Raw genomic sequence first — 16,125 nt, 5'->3', positions numbered from 1 at the left:
TTTTACTATAAAAAGTAGGTCTCTTTCCCAGAGGAAACTACTATATATCTTTTTGAATCAGCATTTTATTTTTCAAATGAAAATACTTTTATTCATTGGTGTGCTTTACTAAATACAATGCATGCATAATTATAAAAAGAAAAACATAATTCTAAAGTTCAAGTTGAAAGTTTACATTTTTGAAACTTCTGCTCCCTTTCACTACTATAATTAAGGACATTTAATATACATAGTTGAGAACAGTTTGATGTATACATTTCCAATGACATATAACTTTTAACACTTATAATTGCAATACTGAGAAACAGTCTTTGTTAAATATTTAAGCAAAGATCCCCCTTGATTAACTTACGCTTCAAATCATTTGACCTGCTGAAACCAGCACCCTGTCAATTTGAGGAAAACCCTCTCAGATTTTCTTTATATGGCCTTTCAGATATATGCAGGTACATAGCTTTTAAATTTCATATTAAATGTTTTACTTTAATATTATTATATTGGACATATTGTTCTGAAAATGAAGCATATACTTTTAATACTTGTATATGTGTAACCATCCAGGAATTTTATACATATATGACTGTGTGTGTGTGAGTCCGTGTAAGTGGTGTGTATGGTATGTGTGTGTTTCCTCATTTTCAATTCAAGTGGAACTATGCAATTTCTTAGAGAGCTTTCCAATGTCAACACATATAGACCAACCTCATTCTTTCTAAAGGTTCTATGGTATCAAATCACACAGTAATTTAATGAAACTCCTGCTGAGAAACACTCACAGGAGGTTGTTTCCAGTCTTTGTTATTACAAGCAATGTCACAATGAACTTCTGCACATCTAGCTTTGCCCATAGATGTGTGATTGCTGGGTCATTTTTGAAAAACAGGGGCAGTAGTACAACCATTATGGAAGGAAGTATGGTGGTTCCTCAAAAAACTGAAAATAAAACTACCTTATGACCCAGCAATCCCTCTACTGGGTATATACCCCAAAAACTCAGAAACATTGATACGTAAAGACACATGCAGCCCCATGTTTATTGCAGCATTGTTCACAGTGGCCAGGACATGGAAACAACCAAAAAGCCCGTCAATAGATGACTAGATAAAGAAGATGTGGCACATATACTATGGAATACTACTCAGCCATAAGAAATGATGACATTGGATCATTTACAGCAAAATGGTGGGATCTTGATAACATGATACGAAGCTAAATAAGTAAATCAGAAAAAACCAGAAACTGCATTATTCCATACGTAGGTGGGACATAAAAGTGAAAATAAGAGACATTGGTAAGAGTGTGGTGGTTACGGGGGGGAGGGGGGAAAGGGAGAGGGAAAGGGGGAGGGGGAGGGGCACAAAGAAAACTAGATAGAAGGTGACAGAGGACAATCTGACTTTGGGTGATTGGTATGCAACATAATTGAACGACAAGATAACCTGGACTTGTTATCTTTGAATATATGTATCCTGATTTATTGATGTCGCCCCATTAAAAAAATAAAATTATTAAAAAAAAAAAGAAACAGGGGCAATGTTTCGTCTCTTAGCTGTTGTACAAAACTATAAGGTCTGGAAACTCAGACACATATACACCTACTTTGAAAAGAAGCCAGCTCCCATTACTGAGTACCATCCTGTGTCCTTAGTATTGCTCAGGTGCTCATATGTGTCATCACTGAGCACACAGCATAGTTACCCTCTGGGGCTGGTGTTATTGTCTCCAATTTCATACATACATGAGGAAATTGAGGTTCAGAGTGGAATAAGCAACCTATTTTCAATGTGAAAAATACTAATTATTGCACTTACATTTTATTTTAATTAAATGAGAGACAGGGAGGCAGAGAGACAGACTCCCTCATTCACCCCGACAGGGATCCACCCAGAAAGCCCACTACCGGATGATGCACTGCCCATCTGGGGTCACTGCTTTGTTGCTCAGCAACCTAGTTATTTTAGTGCCTAAGGCAAAGCCATGGAGCCATCCTCAGTGCCCCAGCCAACTTGCTCGAATCATTAAAACCATGGCTGCAGGAGGAGAAGAGAGAGAGAGAGACACACACACACACACACACACACACACAGAGAGAGAGAGAGAGAGAGAGAGAGAGAGAGAGAAGGGGATGAGAAGGAGGGGAGAACAGATAGTCACTTCTCCTGTGTGCCCTGACTGGGAATTGAACATGGGACCTCCACATGCCAGGCCGATGCTCTACTGTTGAGCCAACCAGCCAGGACACACTTACATTTTCTTCTTTTTTTTAAACTTTAATTTATTGTATAAACACGGATTTAAGCATCCCACTGAATACATTCTCTCCCCCTCCCCATGTCCTACCTATATACCCTTGGCCCTCCTCCTCTTAACTCCTACCCCGCTTTGCTATGGGACCTGCTATCTGTATTTCTGTGTTATGTATATAAAATTTCATTAATCCTTTCACCTTCTCTGATTCCATCCCCTCATCCCCCTTCCCTCTGACAGGTGTCCCTCTGCTCCCTGTGACCCCGCCTTTGCCTCTATTTCATTCCTCACTTCATTTTGTTCCTTAGATTCCACATATAAGTGAGATCATATGATACTTGTCTTTCTCTGCCTGGCTTATTTCACTTAGCATAATATTCTCCAGGTCCATCCATGCTGTCCAAAAGGTAAGATTTCCTTCTTTTTCATGATTGCGTAGTATTCCACTGTGTATATGTACCACAGCTTTTTAATCCACTCGTCCACTGATGGACACTTGGGCTGTTTCCAGATCTTGGCCACAGTAATCAATGCAGCAATAAACATGGGAGTGCATATCTTCTTTCAAATCAGTGATTTGATGTTCTTAGAATATATTCCTAAAAGTGGGACAGCTGGGTCAAAAGGCAGTTCCATTTTTAATTTTTTGAGGAATCCCCACACTGTTTTTCCACAGTGGTTGCACCAGTCTGCATTCCCACCAGCAGTGCAGGAGGGTTCCCTTTTCTCCATACCCTTGCCAGCACTTATTGTGTGTTGATTTTTTAATGATCGCCATTCTGACAGGTGTGAGGTGGTATCTCAGTGGTTTTAATTTGCGTTTCTCTAGTGATTAGTGCTGTTGAGCATTTTTCATATGCTTATTGGCCATCTGTATGTCCTCTTTGGAGAACTGTCTGTACAGTTCTTTTGCCCGTTTTTTAATTGGATTGTTTACTTTCCTGGTGTTGAGTTTTAGAAGTTCTTTATTAATTTTGGTTATTAACTCGTTATCAGACGTATTGGCGAATATATTCTTCCACTGTGTGGGTTGACTTTTTATTTTGTTAATGGTATCTTTTGCTGTGCAAAAGTTTTTAGTTTCATATAATCCCATTTGTTCATCTTGTCCTTTATTTCACTTGCCCGTGGAGATAAATCAGCAAAACTATTGCTATGAGAGATGTCAGAGAGTTTACAGCCTATGTTCTCTTCCAAGATGTTTATGGTTTCACGACTTACATTTAAGTCTTTTATCCCTTTTGAGTTTACTTTTGTGAATGGTGTAAGTTGGTGGTCTAGTTTCATTTTTTTGCATGTACTTGCCCAATTTTCCCAACATTTATTAAAGAGACTGTCTTTACTAACTTGTATGCTTTTGCCTCCTATATCAAATATCAATTGACCATAAAGGTGTGGGTTTCTTTCTGGGTTCTCTGTTCTGTTCCATTGATCTATATGCCTGTTCTTATGCCAATACCAAGCTGTTCTAAGTACAATGGCCTTGTAATATAACTTGATATTAGGAAGTGTGATACCTCCCACTTTATCCTTCATTTTCAAGATTGCTGAGGCTATTCATGTTCTTTTTTGGTTCCATATAAATTTTTGGAATATTTGCTCTATATCTTTGAAGTATGCCATTGGAATTTTAATAGGAATATATTAAAGCTATAGATTGCTTTGGGTAATATAGACATTTTAATGATGTTTATTCTTCCTATCCATAAACACGATATATGCTTCCACTTGTTTGTATCTTCCTTGATTTCTTTTATCAATGTTTTATAATTTTCCAAGTACAAGTCTTTTAGCTACTTGGTTAAATTTACTCTAGGTACTTTATTGTTTTTGTTGCAGTAGTGAAGGGGATTGTTTTCCTAATTTCTCTTTCAGAGTTTATTGTTGGTGTATAAAAATGCCACTGATTTCTGAATATTAATTTTATATTCTGCCACCTTGTTGAATTCATTTATCAGGTCCAGTAGTTTTTTGACTGAGACTTTAGGGTTTTTCTATATACAGTATTATGTCATCAGGAAATAATGATAGTTTTACTTCTTCTCTTCCATTTTGGATGCCTTTTAATTCTTCTTCTTGTCTGATTGCTGTGGCTAGGACTTCCAGAACTATGTTGAATAAGACTGGTGAAAGGGGGCACCCCTGACTTGTTCCTGATCTTAAAGGGACTGCTTTTAATTTTTGCCCTTTGAGTATGATGTTGGCTGTGGGTTTGTCATAGATGGTCTTTATCATATTGAGGTATGGTCCCTGTATTTCCACTTTCCTGAGAGTTTTGATCATAAATGGGTGCTGGATTTTATCAAATGCTTTTTCTGCATTATTGATATAATTATGTGATTGTTATCCTTCCTTTTGTTTATGTGATGAATCACATTGATTGACTTGCGAATGTTGTACCAGCCTTGCCTCCTCAGAATAAATCCCGCTTGATCATGATGTATGATTTTTTTCATGTATTGCTGGATCCAGTTTGCTAATATTTTGTTGAGAATTTTAGCATCTAAGTTCATCAGGGATATTGACCTATAATTTTTTTTCTTTGTAGTGTCTTTACCTAGTTTTGGAATGAGGATTATGCTCGCCTCATAAAAGGAGCTTGGAAGTCTACCCTCCTCTTCAATTTTTTTAAATAGCTTCAGAAAGACAGGTGTTATTGCTTCTTTGAATATTTGGTAAAGTTCACCTGTGAAGCCATCCAGTACAGGATGTTTGCTGGAAGTTTTTGGATAACTGTTTCAATTTCATTTATTGTAATTGGTCTGTTTATATTTTCTGATTCTCCCAGATTGAGTTTTGGAAGATTATATGTTTCTAGGAATTTATCCATTTCACCTAGATTGTCCAATATTTTGGCATACAGATCTTCATAGTATTTTTTTCTTAAGATATTATTTATTCATCTTAGAGATGAGAGAGAAGTGAGGAGGAGCAGGAAGCATCAATTCCCATATGTGTCTTGACTAGGCAAGCCCAGGTTTTCAAACTGGTGACCTCAGTGTTCCAGGTTGATGCTTTATCCACTGCACCACCACAGGTCAGGCTTCATAGTATTTTCTTACAATCCTTTGTATTTCTGCTGTGTCAGTTGTTATTTCTCCAGTTTCATTTCTAATTTTATTTATTTGAGTCCTCTCCTATTCTTGATGAGTCTCGTTAAAGGTTTGTCAATCTTGTTTACCTTTTCAAAGAACCAGCTCTTGGATTTATTGATCTTCTGTATTGTTTTGTTTCTTTAGCCTCTATGTCATTTATTTCTGCTCTGATCTTTATTATTTCCTTTCTTCTACTACCTCTAGGCTTTACTTGCTGTTCTTTTTCTAGTTCTTTTAGATGCAGTGTTAAGTTGTTTATTTGAGCTGTTTCTTGCTTCTTAAGGTATGCCTGTAATGCTATGAACTTCCCTCTCAGGATTGCTTCTGTTCTGTCCCATAAATTTTGAGTTGTTGTATGTTCAGTTTCATTTGTTTCAAGAAAAGTTTTTATTTTTTTCCTTGATCTTGTTGTTCACTCATTTGTTATTTAATAACATGCTATTTATCCAAATGTTTTAATGTTTTTCAGTTTTTCTATTGTAGTTGATTTCTAGTTTCATGCCATTGTAATCAGAGAAGATGCTTGATATGATTTCAATCTTCTTAAATACTGAGACTTGTTTTGTGTCCTAACATGTGGTTTATCCTAGAGAATGTTCCATGAGCACTTGAAAAGAATGTATATTCTCACAGCTTTAAGGTGAAAGGTCCTGAAGATATCTATTAAATCCAGTTGATCTAGTGTGTCATTTAAGACTGCTCTTTCTTTGTTATCCATTGGTGTTAGTGGGGTATTAACTTCTCCTACTATTATAGTATTGCTGTTGATCTCGCCCTTTATGTCCATCAAAATCTACTTTATATATTTAGGTGCTCCTATATTAGGTGAATAGATATTTAGAATGGTTATATCCCCCTGTTGGATTGCTCCCTTTATTATTATGTAGTGACCTTCTTTATCCCTTACTATAGCCTTTGTTTTAAAGTCTATTTTGTCAGATATAAGTATTCCTATCCCAGCTTTTTTTTTTCATTTTCATTTGCATGAAATACTTTTTTCCATCTCATTACTTTTAGTCTATGTGTCTCTGTTGTTCTGAATTGGGTCTCTTGTAGACAGCATATGTGTGGGTCCTGTTTTCTTATCCACGCAGCTACCCTATGTCTTTTGATTGAAGCATTTAATCCATTTACATTTAAGGTTATTATTGATATGTAGTTGTTTGTTGCCATTTATTCTTTAAATCTACAATCCTTTTTCTAGATTTTCTTTCTGTCCTCTTTTTATGGCAGGCCACTTAACATTTCTTGCAGCATTGGTTTGGATGTAATGAATTCCTTGAGTTTATTTTTGTCTGGAAGCTTTTTATTTTTGCTTCAATTTTAAACAATAGCCTTGCTGGATAAAGAAGTCTTGGTTATAGGTTCTTGCTTTGAATTACTTTGAATATTTCTTGCCATTCCTTTTGGCCTCCTTGGATTTCTCTTTAATAGGACTCTGTATTTCTTGAACTTGTGTGACTTTTTCCTTCATCAATTTAGGGAAGTTTTCAGCTATGATTACTTCAAACAGGTTCTCTATCCTTTATCCATTCTCTTCTCCTTCAGGAATCCCTATGATGCAGATGTTGTTTCTCTTTCTGTTGTCACAGAGCTCTCTTAGAGTTTCCTCAGACTTTTTGATCTTCTTTTCTTTTTGCTGCTCTGCTTCCATGCTTTCATTTATTTTGTCCTCTAAATCACTGATTCGATCCTTTGCTTCATCCAGCCTGCTGTTAATTCCTTCTAGTGCAGTCTTCATTTCTGATATTGTATTTGTCATTTCTGACTGGTTCTTTTTTATGATTTCAATGTCCTTTTTGATGTTTGCTATCTCTTTATTTAGGTGCTCATTGTGTCCTTCCATTTTTGTTCTAAGATCCTTGAGCATTGTAGCAATCATTGTTTTAAACTCTGCATCTGGTATTTTGGTTACTTTCATCTCATTCAGTTCTTTTTCTGGGAATTTTTCTTGTTGATTCATTTGGGTCGCATTTCTTTGTCTACTCATTTTGTCTGTGTATAGGCTCCTTCTTTGGGCATGCTGCTTATGTAGCTAGCTGATTCTAGTTTTGGTGATATCTGCCACCAGCTAGCAGCTGTGTTTTTTCTAGATCTTCTTAGGTTGGCATCAGCTGTTGTTTGTAACCTGCTGTGGGCTACTTGTGTGTAGCTATTACTCTTTTTGCTGTTTGTGTCTTCATTTTCTGTGCCTGGGTAGTGGGGGAAGGGGCAACCTGTGTATAAGGATCAGCTTCCTCCTGCTTAGACCTGACAGCAGCTCCATAAAAGATCCAATCTCCGTAAGATTTGCCTTCATTTTTTACCTGCTCCACCTCTTCTTGCAGCTCTTCCCAGAGTCTTCTGTAGAAACACTGTAGTGTGGGCCCAGACTGATGTCACCCAACCAATCCCTCTACAGGTTGCAAGCTTGTTGGGTTAGGGTAGCTGAGGTTCAGAATACAACATTAGTTATACCCCCTACTTCAGGGGTCTCTTGGGCCATAGCTCAGTACAGGGATTGTGGCTCCTACTCCAGAGCTTAATCCCTCAGCCACAGCTGGATACTCAAATTTTATTTCTCCCTAAGGTGAACTGCAGGTTCAGATCGAGTGGAGCCAACAGTCCCCTGCAGAAATTCTTATACCTGATGAGACCCTGGTCTCAGGGAGGAAGATTGAGACAGTCCTTTCCTGGGTCTGCCTGTGCCCTCAGAAAGTGGCTGTGCCCTCGACCAGATCCAACAATGGCTCACAGGAACCCACACTTTGAATGTCCATGCTCAAAGCCTCTCTCCTTTCCCCCTTTGGAGTCTATCCCAGTAGGGAGGATATCCAGCACCCAGGCCAGCTGACTGTATAGCTCCACCCTATCCAATGCACATAAACTGCTGTGCAGATGTTGGTTGATCACAGAGAGCAGAACTCACCTCGGCTGGGCCAGGTGTGAGGAGCCCTTCATTAGGATACCACTCTAGCAAGGGTTGTTAGGTCCTGAACTAATACTCTCTGAAGCTGGCCACTGGATGTGCCAGTCCTATGCCTCCCTGGAAGAACACTGGCACAGACAGTGGGAGACACTACCTGTGAATGGCCCTCAGCAATCTTCTTGGAGCTACAAGCAATACAGTGTTTGTGGCTGCCTCTGCTGGGCCCAGGTGCACATGGAAATACCAGGCACACTCCTGGGCTGGCTTTTACCCACATGGGGCCTGGGGGAAAGTCCGCTTAAAAGTCCAAGGTTCCCCGAGTTTTGCAGCCTCTGTCTGCTGGGTGCTTGTTGGTCTCTAGAGTCTAGAGCCTGCAGCAATTCAGGCATAAGGAATGGTGGTGGGTGTGGCTCCACCCCTTGGCTCCAGGTGTCAGTCTGTCCAGGGTTTATTCACAGACTTCAGTAGGGTGTGGCCCCAGGAGTTTTGTGGGTGTGGCCTCTGAGATCCAGAGGTGCAGTCTGCCCGCCCACAATTTCAACTGAGTCTCCTGTGATGTAGAAGCACCAGTCATAGACTTGGGAGAGTGTGGGGGTGTAGCTCTGGCCTCAGCACCAGATAACTGAGTCACTGACATGCCCCTTTCTTCCTGGCCTCTCAGAACGAGCCTTTGCCCTGATTGGAGCAGGAGAGCTCCCGAGGGCGGAGAAGTTGCTTTTCCCCAGGCTGATGCCACTTTCAGAGGATGCTCTGCCCAAGAGAGATGGCAACTGCTGTACTAGAGAATGACTCAGCACAGGGGTTAGGGTGTCTGTCCCCCACCCTGTCTCTCCCTGGGCTTCCAACTTTACACTCTCCTCATGCAACTCTAGTCCTCTCAGCCCTCCCCTACAAGAGCCCCGAGTAAGTGGCTGTGAATGAGGTTTTCTGCGTGGGCCCTTTAAGACAGAGTATGAGTCTCAGAAAGCTGTCTCTTTCTTGCAGACAGAAACCCAGCTCTTTTCACCACCAAATTCTGTCTGGGTGCCTTTTCTAGGTTCTGGGGCTCTAGACTGGGGTATCAGGCTTAGAGCTGAGGACCCACATCTCTCAGGGCAACCCACTGCGCCATGAGAGTCCATCTGGGCCACTGCTCGCTCCTGGGAGCGGGGCAGCCCTTTCCGCATCTCCACCCTTCCTACCAGTCTCAGTGTGGCTTCTTCTGGAGCCTTGGTTATAGACTCCTCTTCATTTATTTAATCCAAAGGTGGTTTTTCAAGATGATTGTTCTTAAATAAATTTGTAATCCAATTTGGTCCTGGGAGGTGGCAGTTGGAGTGTCTGCCTACTCAGTCGCCATCTTGGAATCCTACTCTACATTTTGGATTGAGCTCTGCTCTAAAGGTCTAAAGACTAGTTTAGTTGGTCGGACTATGGAGTTGTGGAGAAGTGGCCCACAGGGATGACGAAAGCAGTGCTCAAAGGTTACTGCACTGGCCCCAATCATGTCCTGAACTCCGCAAAGCCAAGGCCAAACATATTCCTTTGGTGGCAAAGGGAAATGGGACAAGTCATGTCTGCTCCGGGCACTAAGCTGTGCACCTCAGTCTATTATCTCAGTAAAGCTCCACAAAATCTTGGCAATATCCTCAGTTTACAGACAAGGAAACTGAGTTTAAGGTAATTTATTCAGTTACTCAGACAAGAAAAAGCCAAATCAAGATTTAAATTAAAGTCATTTTTTTTCTTACTTTACTATGGGAGGAAATAAATAATTGTGTCAGTTCAAATAATTTTATTTTTTTGTAAACTCACAACAGCAAACTTCAAATACATGGCTTATGGAAAGATATAAAAAATAATACAAAAAGATCAACTTATACAGTACAAATCCATTAAAGAATATGTCAAAACTCATAAAATATTTCAAGCTACTCTGTTGCTGCATAATCCAGATAAACTTATTCGCTGATTTTAAAAAGCTGTACGGTTTCTTTTCCACTTTGCTTCGGACCTCCCTCAAACTTTTTAATATTTCTTTTGCCAACACATAATTTTACCTTAGAGAATTAAATTGCAAATTTTTCTGTTGTGTCTGCCCATCTGAGGACAAATACAAACTGTGATGGCCATATTTGTATCACTTGGTCCTGCCACTTTAACCTCAGTTGATCAGACCAGGAATGTACAAGCTGGGCCAATTGGAACCTCAGTCTATGAAATCTGGAATCAAGCCTGAGTAGACAACAGTGTCGCTGCCGTGAAGTGGCCATATCTCCTGTGTATGGAGGAAGAGAAAAGCCATGTGCAGAGAGAATAAGAAGAAAAGTAGCTAATCAGAGGCAAGAGCACTCGTTCAACCTCAGGGTGGGGGGGGGGGGAGCTGGAAGGACTGCTTTTTGTGTTCCTAATGGCTTCCTGTCACTTCTAGTTTCTTCCATTGGTCTGAGTGAATTTTTGTCCTTGGGTTCCATGAAACACCCCTGTATTCCTTCAATGAATCCACTTTTTTTCCTCTCTTAGGTTAACTTGAGTTGAATTCTGCTTCTTGCAACTAAAAGCATCTTCATAAGATACCACCTACCTAAACCAAGGCACTTAGCTACATACATGGTGCTCAGTGCACTGCAAAGTGTCAGGCGGGGGGACAGCCCCACACAGCCCTTCCTGATGGGTTAGGTGAGTAGGTAGAAAAGGGAAAACAAAGAGCTATAAACAGGCATAAAAATCACTTCAGTTCCAGAAAAAAAATGCATTGATTAGAAGTAGTTGGAAATGTAGAATTTATAAATAGAATCTATTTTTTTTAATTGACTGACTAGAGACAGAGAAGAGAGAGGGAGAGAGAGACAGAATCTCACTTGTTCTATAGACCCGTACAATGACTGCTTGCTTTCCATAGGTGTCCTGACTGGAGACAGAACCTGCAACCTTGGCATTTTAGGACAACACTCCAACGGACTAAGCTAACCGACCAGGGCCACCAGAAAGACTCTTGACCACATCTGTGATCTGGGACAGTAGGGGATGGACCTGCCCAAAGCTACCCAGGGAGACCTGGAACTCAAGACTCTGATCTCGAGGCCAGAGCAGGGCTGCTGGGCACAGGTTACTCAGTAATAAATAGTACCATCTTATTCAAATGCACTTTTCAAATTAAAGTAAACAGGTTGACTTTAATTTAAAAAAATACTAAAGCCTGTAACTACAAAAACAAAACAAAACCCCCCCACCTAACTTGCATTTCTTCTTTATTTAAAAATGAGTCCCACTGATGTTTTATCTTCTAGTTTCAACAACAGAAGTTACATTTGTAGTAAGCTATTTATGAATCACAATTATATCCATAAATACACATACACTTTAAAAAATAACAAAAACAGCAACTAATTTTATTGAGCATATCCAATATATTTAATATGTAATAACTCATTTAATGCTATGATGTAAATACCTCTATCCTTTTTATTTTACAGTTAAAGAAACTAAGGCACAGAGAGGCCAAGTAACTTGCTCAAGGTCACACAGCTGTTCAGAGGCAGAGCTGGGATTCCAGCTTTGGCAGACTAGGTCCTGAGCCTGTGTTCACCATTACCTCATTTTTCAATGTAATTATTACCCATGGAAGAAATGAAATATATTGTCTTTCCATTTCACAGTCTACTTGATAATCCTAAAAATTTGCTTTCTTTACAAAAACAAGAATTTTATAAGTCCATTTAGGAGAAGAAAAAGTCAACAAGCATTTCCCATTATGCACTGCTTTCCTCAAGACAGGCGAGTCTGTGGCGCTGGCAGCTCAGGCTGCTCCTCCCGGACAAAACCCACAGCACTGCGTGTACAGAGCTCCTGCCAAAGAAGTGACATTTCTCTCCATAAGAAATTTCTCCTCTGTCTGCATGTGAAAATGGATTCCAAAGAATCACTTTGGAACCCCCCAGAAACCATCAGAACAATTGACCCCAACCCACTTAGTGGCAGCCAAAGCAGCAATGCTTCGTGTCTAAATAACAAACAAACAAAAATGATCTCTTTGCAAAGTTTCACATAACACCCACCCAGCCTTCCCCTCCCTTTGATCCAGGAATGTGGAGGTGGGCTGTGCATGTTGGGTTAATATCCCACCTTGGTCAGTGGCCGCCTGCGTGTGCTACCCAGCTGACAGAACGTGTCCCCAGAGTAAATGATGTGTGTTGGTGAAGAGACTTGTCCATCTGGTCAGTGGTCAAATGAGGAAGGTCAGGAGGGAAGTGGGACTTGGCCCCAGGCCAGACCTCTGGCTTCTTGGAGCGCCCTGATGTGGAGCCCACAGTAAGGTTCAGGTGTGAATTACCCCTGCTCTCAATCCCCACCTCACTACCTGTTCCAGGAGAGGAGAGAGGAGATAACAAGAAGCCTGAAGACAAGTTGACACAGGGCAGTGAGGGACCACGCAGAATGACTGGCTCAGCTTGGAAAGCACCAGGAAATAATAGCGATTAAAAAAAAGACCAGAACCGCAGCCTGCTTTGGTTTTGCTTTAGAAGTTCTCTGGGCACAGAAATATGAAAGTCGCTAAGGAAGCAGCAAGCTTAGCCTCTCACCCCAACCTCATTCCCTTTTGACCTTTTCTGAAAACAGCATGAGAGGGCCTGCCTCCCAGTAATGCCTCCTTAGGACCTCTGCTGGGGCTACTCCTCCACACGCTAATCCACACCACCATCCTCAGCCTGTAGAGTAAAACCAGCTCTCTACCCAGGCTCACGCTTGTATATATTGTAGTTGAGTCCCGTGATGGTCCAGTCTCTGCATGGCCATGTGAGTGATCTCTCTAAAACACAGATCAATCCCTTCCGTCTTTCTCCTTAAAATTGCCAACAGCTTCTCATGTAGCAAACACAGTGGAGAATCTTCATCTGACCGACAAGTCCACCTTACCTGTTCTTCTACCCTCTCTAACATTATTTCCAACCCATCTGCCTTGCCCTGACACACCAGTCACACTGGCCTGCTTTCCCTCTTCAAAACAAAAGCTTGTCCCTACTTCAAGACTTTAATGGCCTGTGCCCTTTCCCCAGTTCAATGCACGATCGGGCGTTTCTGCCTCTTTCAGACCTGAACTCAAATGTCTTCACTTCCAAGAGGCCTTCCCTGTCTTCAAATAAAGTGGAGCCTGAGCACACCATCACTGCTGCTTTTGTTTCTTTTTTTTTTTTTTTTGGATTTTTCTGAAGTTGGAAACGAGGAGGCAGACAGACTCCTGCATGTGCCCGACCAGGATCCATCCGGCATGCCCACCAGGGGGCGATGCTCTGCCCATCTGGGGCGTTGCTCTGTTGCAACCAGAGCCATTCTAGCGCCTGAGGCAGAGGCCATGGAGCCATCCTCAACTCCCAGGCTAACTTTGCTCCAGTGGAGCCTCGGCTGTGGGAGGGGAAGAGAGAGACAGAGAGGAAGGAGAGGGGAAGGGGTGGAGAAGCAAATGGGCACTTCTCCTATGTGCCCTGGCCGGGAATCGAACCCGGGACTACTGCACGCCAGGCTGATGCTCTACCGCTGAGCCAACCAGCCAGGGCTGCTTTTGTTTATTTATGGCTAGTATTTCTCTTCTATCTTTTGGTTTATCCTTCTCTGTCTTTCACCATCAAGATGTAAATTCATGGGGGAGACCTTGGTTAATTTGTTCACACTGTATCCCCAGGGCCTAGAGCAGTGTCTGGCGCCTGGTGAGCATGTGGTAAGTAAATCTCTCCTGAGTGAAGGAAACTTCACTCCTCAGAACCTAGACACAGTGAACAACGAAGTAAACGATGTAAATTCACAGAGCATAATGTTAAATGAGGATGTCCTACAACACCTCCCAAGCCCTGGTTGACAGACTTCCACATGCACACGAGCTCTCCACCTGAGAACGGGTGTGTGCTGTTTGGCCCTCCTCTGAGCTGCACTGGGGGCACCGGGGGGGCAGAGGGCATGGATCTAGGGCACTCTTACTGTGGGATCTATTGAGTGGACAGAGTGTTAGATGTCACCCAAATGATGTCAGCCCCAGCTGAACAGGGCCCTTTTATATCATTGCTGGGTGTTGACTGAATATGAGCTATTGACACTCACACTGAGAGAAAGGCCTGGACTGGCACAAATGTCTCCAAGCGAGTCAGCTGTAATTTTCCCTCAGGTGTCAGGGCCACCTCCCTCCCAGTGCTCACCAGGAGTGCTTTCTCCGTATCGGTCAGTGATTCCCGAGCTTCTGTTAAGCCCCTGCTGTATGCCGCAGAAGTGCCAAGCACTTCACATGCCCAGTGTCTTCCTTCATGCTGCTAACTACCCTGTGAGATGTGACATTTTCCTATTTAGATTTTTTTTTTTGTATTTTTCTGAAGCTGTAAACGGGGAGAGACAGTCAGACAGACTCCCGCATGCGCCCGACCGGGATCCACTCGGCACGCCCACTAGGGGCGATGCTCTGCCCACCAGGGGGCGATGCTCTGCCCCTCTGGGGCGTCGCTCTGCTGCGACCAGAGCCACTCTAGCGCCTGGGGCAGAGGCCAAGGAGCCATCCCCAGCGCCCGGGCCATCTTTGCTCCAATGGAGCCTTGGCTGCGGGAGGGGAAGAGAGAGACAGAGAGGAAGGAGGGGGGGTGGAGAAGCAAATGGGCGCTTCTCCTATGTGCCCTGGCCGGAAATCGAACCCAGGTCCCCCGCACACCAGGCCGACACTCTACCGCTGAGCCAACCGGCCAGGGCCTCCTATTTAGATTTTATACACGGCTAAACTGAACTGCAGAGAGGGCCGCGTGATGACCTGGGGTGGAATCTCATGTCCATTAGTTGTATAAAAGCAGGACTTTGGTATGTCTCTTGCAGGTTCATTGGAAGCAGAAGACGAAAAGGAGAGAGGAAGGAAGGGAGGCAGCAAAAAGAAACAAAGGAAAATGGGCAGGAGTCGGAAGTCATGAAGAAGGGAGAATTCAGTTTACCAAAGAGAAAATTAACTAGCTACCTTAGGAAAAATACTAATGGTAACAAGTCATGGCAGCTGACCGTGTGCCTACCTTTGTCCAGATTCTTAAATCACACAGGCCTTTCAAATTCATTTCTAGCAGCCCCGTGAGGTAGGTGCCAATACTAGTCTCAGGTGTAGATGAGGAAATTGAGGCTGAGTAGTCACACTGACCCACCCCACGAGGTCACAGTCAGGAAGTGGTGGGTTACAACATAAGCGCAGCACCCTGATTGGTGTCCACGCTCTTCAATGCTATGTTGTGTTACTTCTGCTGTAGCTCTCATCTAGACGGGCATTATAAGGAATCACACAGAGTTCAGGATTTCACGTTTGATTGCCAAGTACACAGTAAAGCTGGGTCTGGATTCTACAAACTGCAGCTGCCTGGCTCAGTGGAAGCAAGACTAGAGAGAAGCTAGGCTTCTGCAATGACCATGCTTGGCCATCTCCTGGCCCTGTGCTGAAGAAATGTGAGCACCTCCTAAAAATGGTGTCTATGTGTTTGCTACTGATTTTCTTGCAGCATCAAGATGGAATTCATCCCCACCTGTTGGGGTACTGGCCTTGTCATGCTGATGTGAGCACTTGGGTTACAGAATGATGTTGACCAGGGATGTGGCCACCTGGGCCCGACTCCACAGGACTCTGGGCTTCAGAAGCACTCTAGTTCACAATGCAAGTGACTCGGTGTGGGAGAGCACTGGCTCGTGTGCAGTCCATGGACTCAACCAGCATTGACTGAGCACTTCTAAGTATACGCATGTTCTGAGTACTAATATATTCGCAAATGAGAGCAACAAGGCCACCGTCTCTGGAGCTTGTCCTGGCTTGGGGGTTTCAACTTTGGCACTACTGACATCTGTGGCTGGATAATTCTTCGTTGGGGGAGTCCTGCACAGTGTAGTATGTTT

General features: G+C 42.5%; 1 protein-coding gene across 7 annotated transcripts in view; it reads right to left on the bottom strand.

Annotated features, from left to right (window-relative positions):
• Window positions 1-16,125, bottom strand: part of FRMD4B (FERM domain containing 4B) — a 351,637-nt gene that overhangs the window by 124,273 nt on the left and 211,239 nt on the right. The window lies entirely within an intron of this gene.

Source organism: Saccopteryx bilineata, chromosome 10, assembly GCF_036850765.1.
Source record: "Saccopteryx bilineata isolate mSacBil1 chromosome 10, mSacBil1_pri_phased_curated, whole genome shotgun sequence".
Lineage (NCBI taxonomy): Eukaryota > Metazoa > Chordata > Mammalia > Chiroptera > Emballonuridae > Saccopteryx > Saccopteryx bilineata.
The sequence above is the reverse complement of the archived record's forward strand: the minus strand, read 5'-3'. Positions and strand labels throughout refer to the sequence as shown.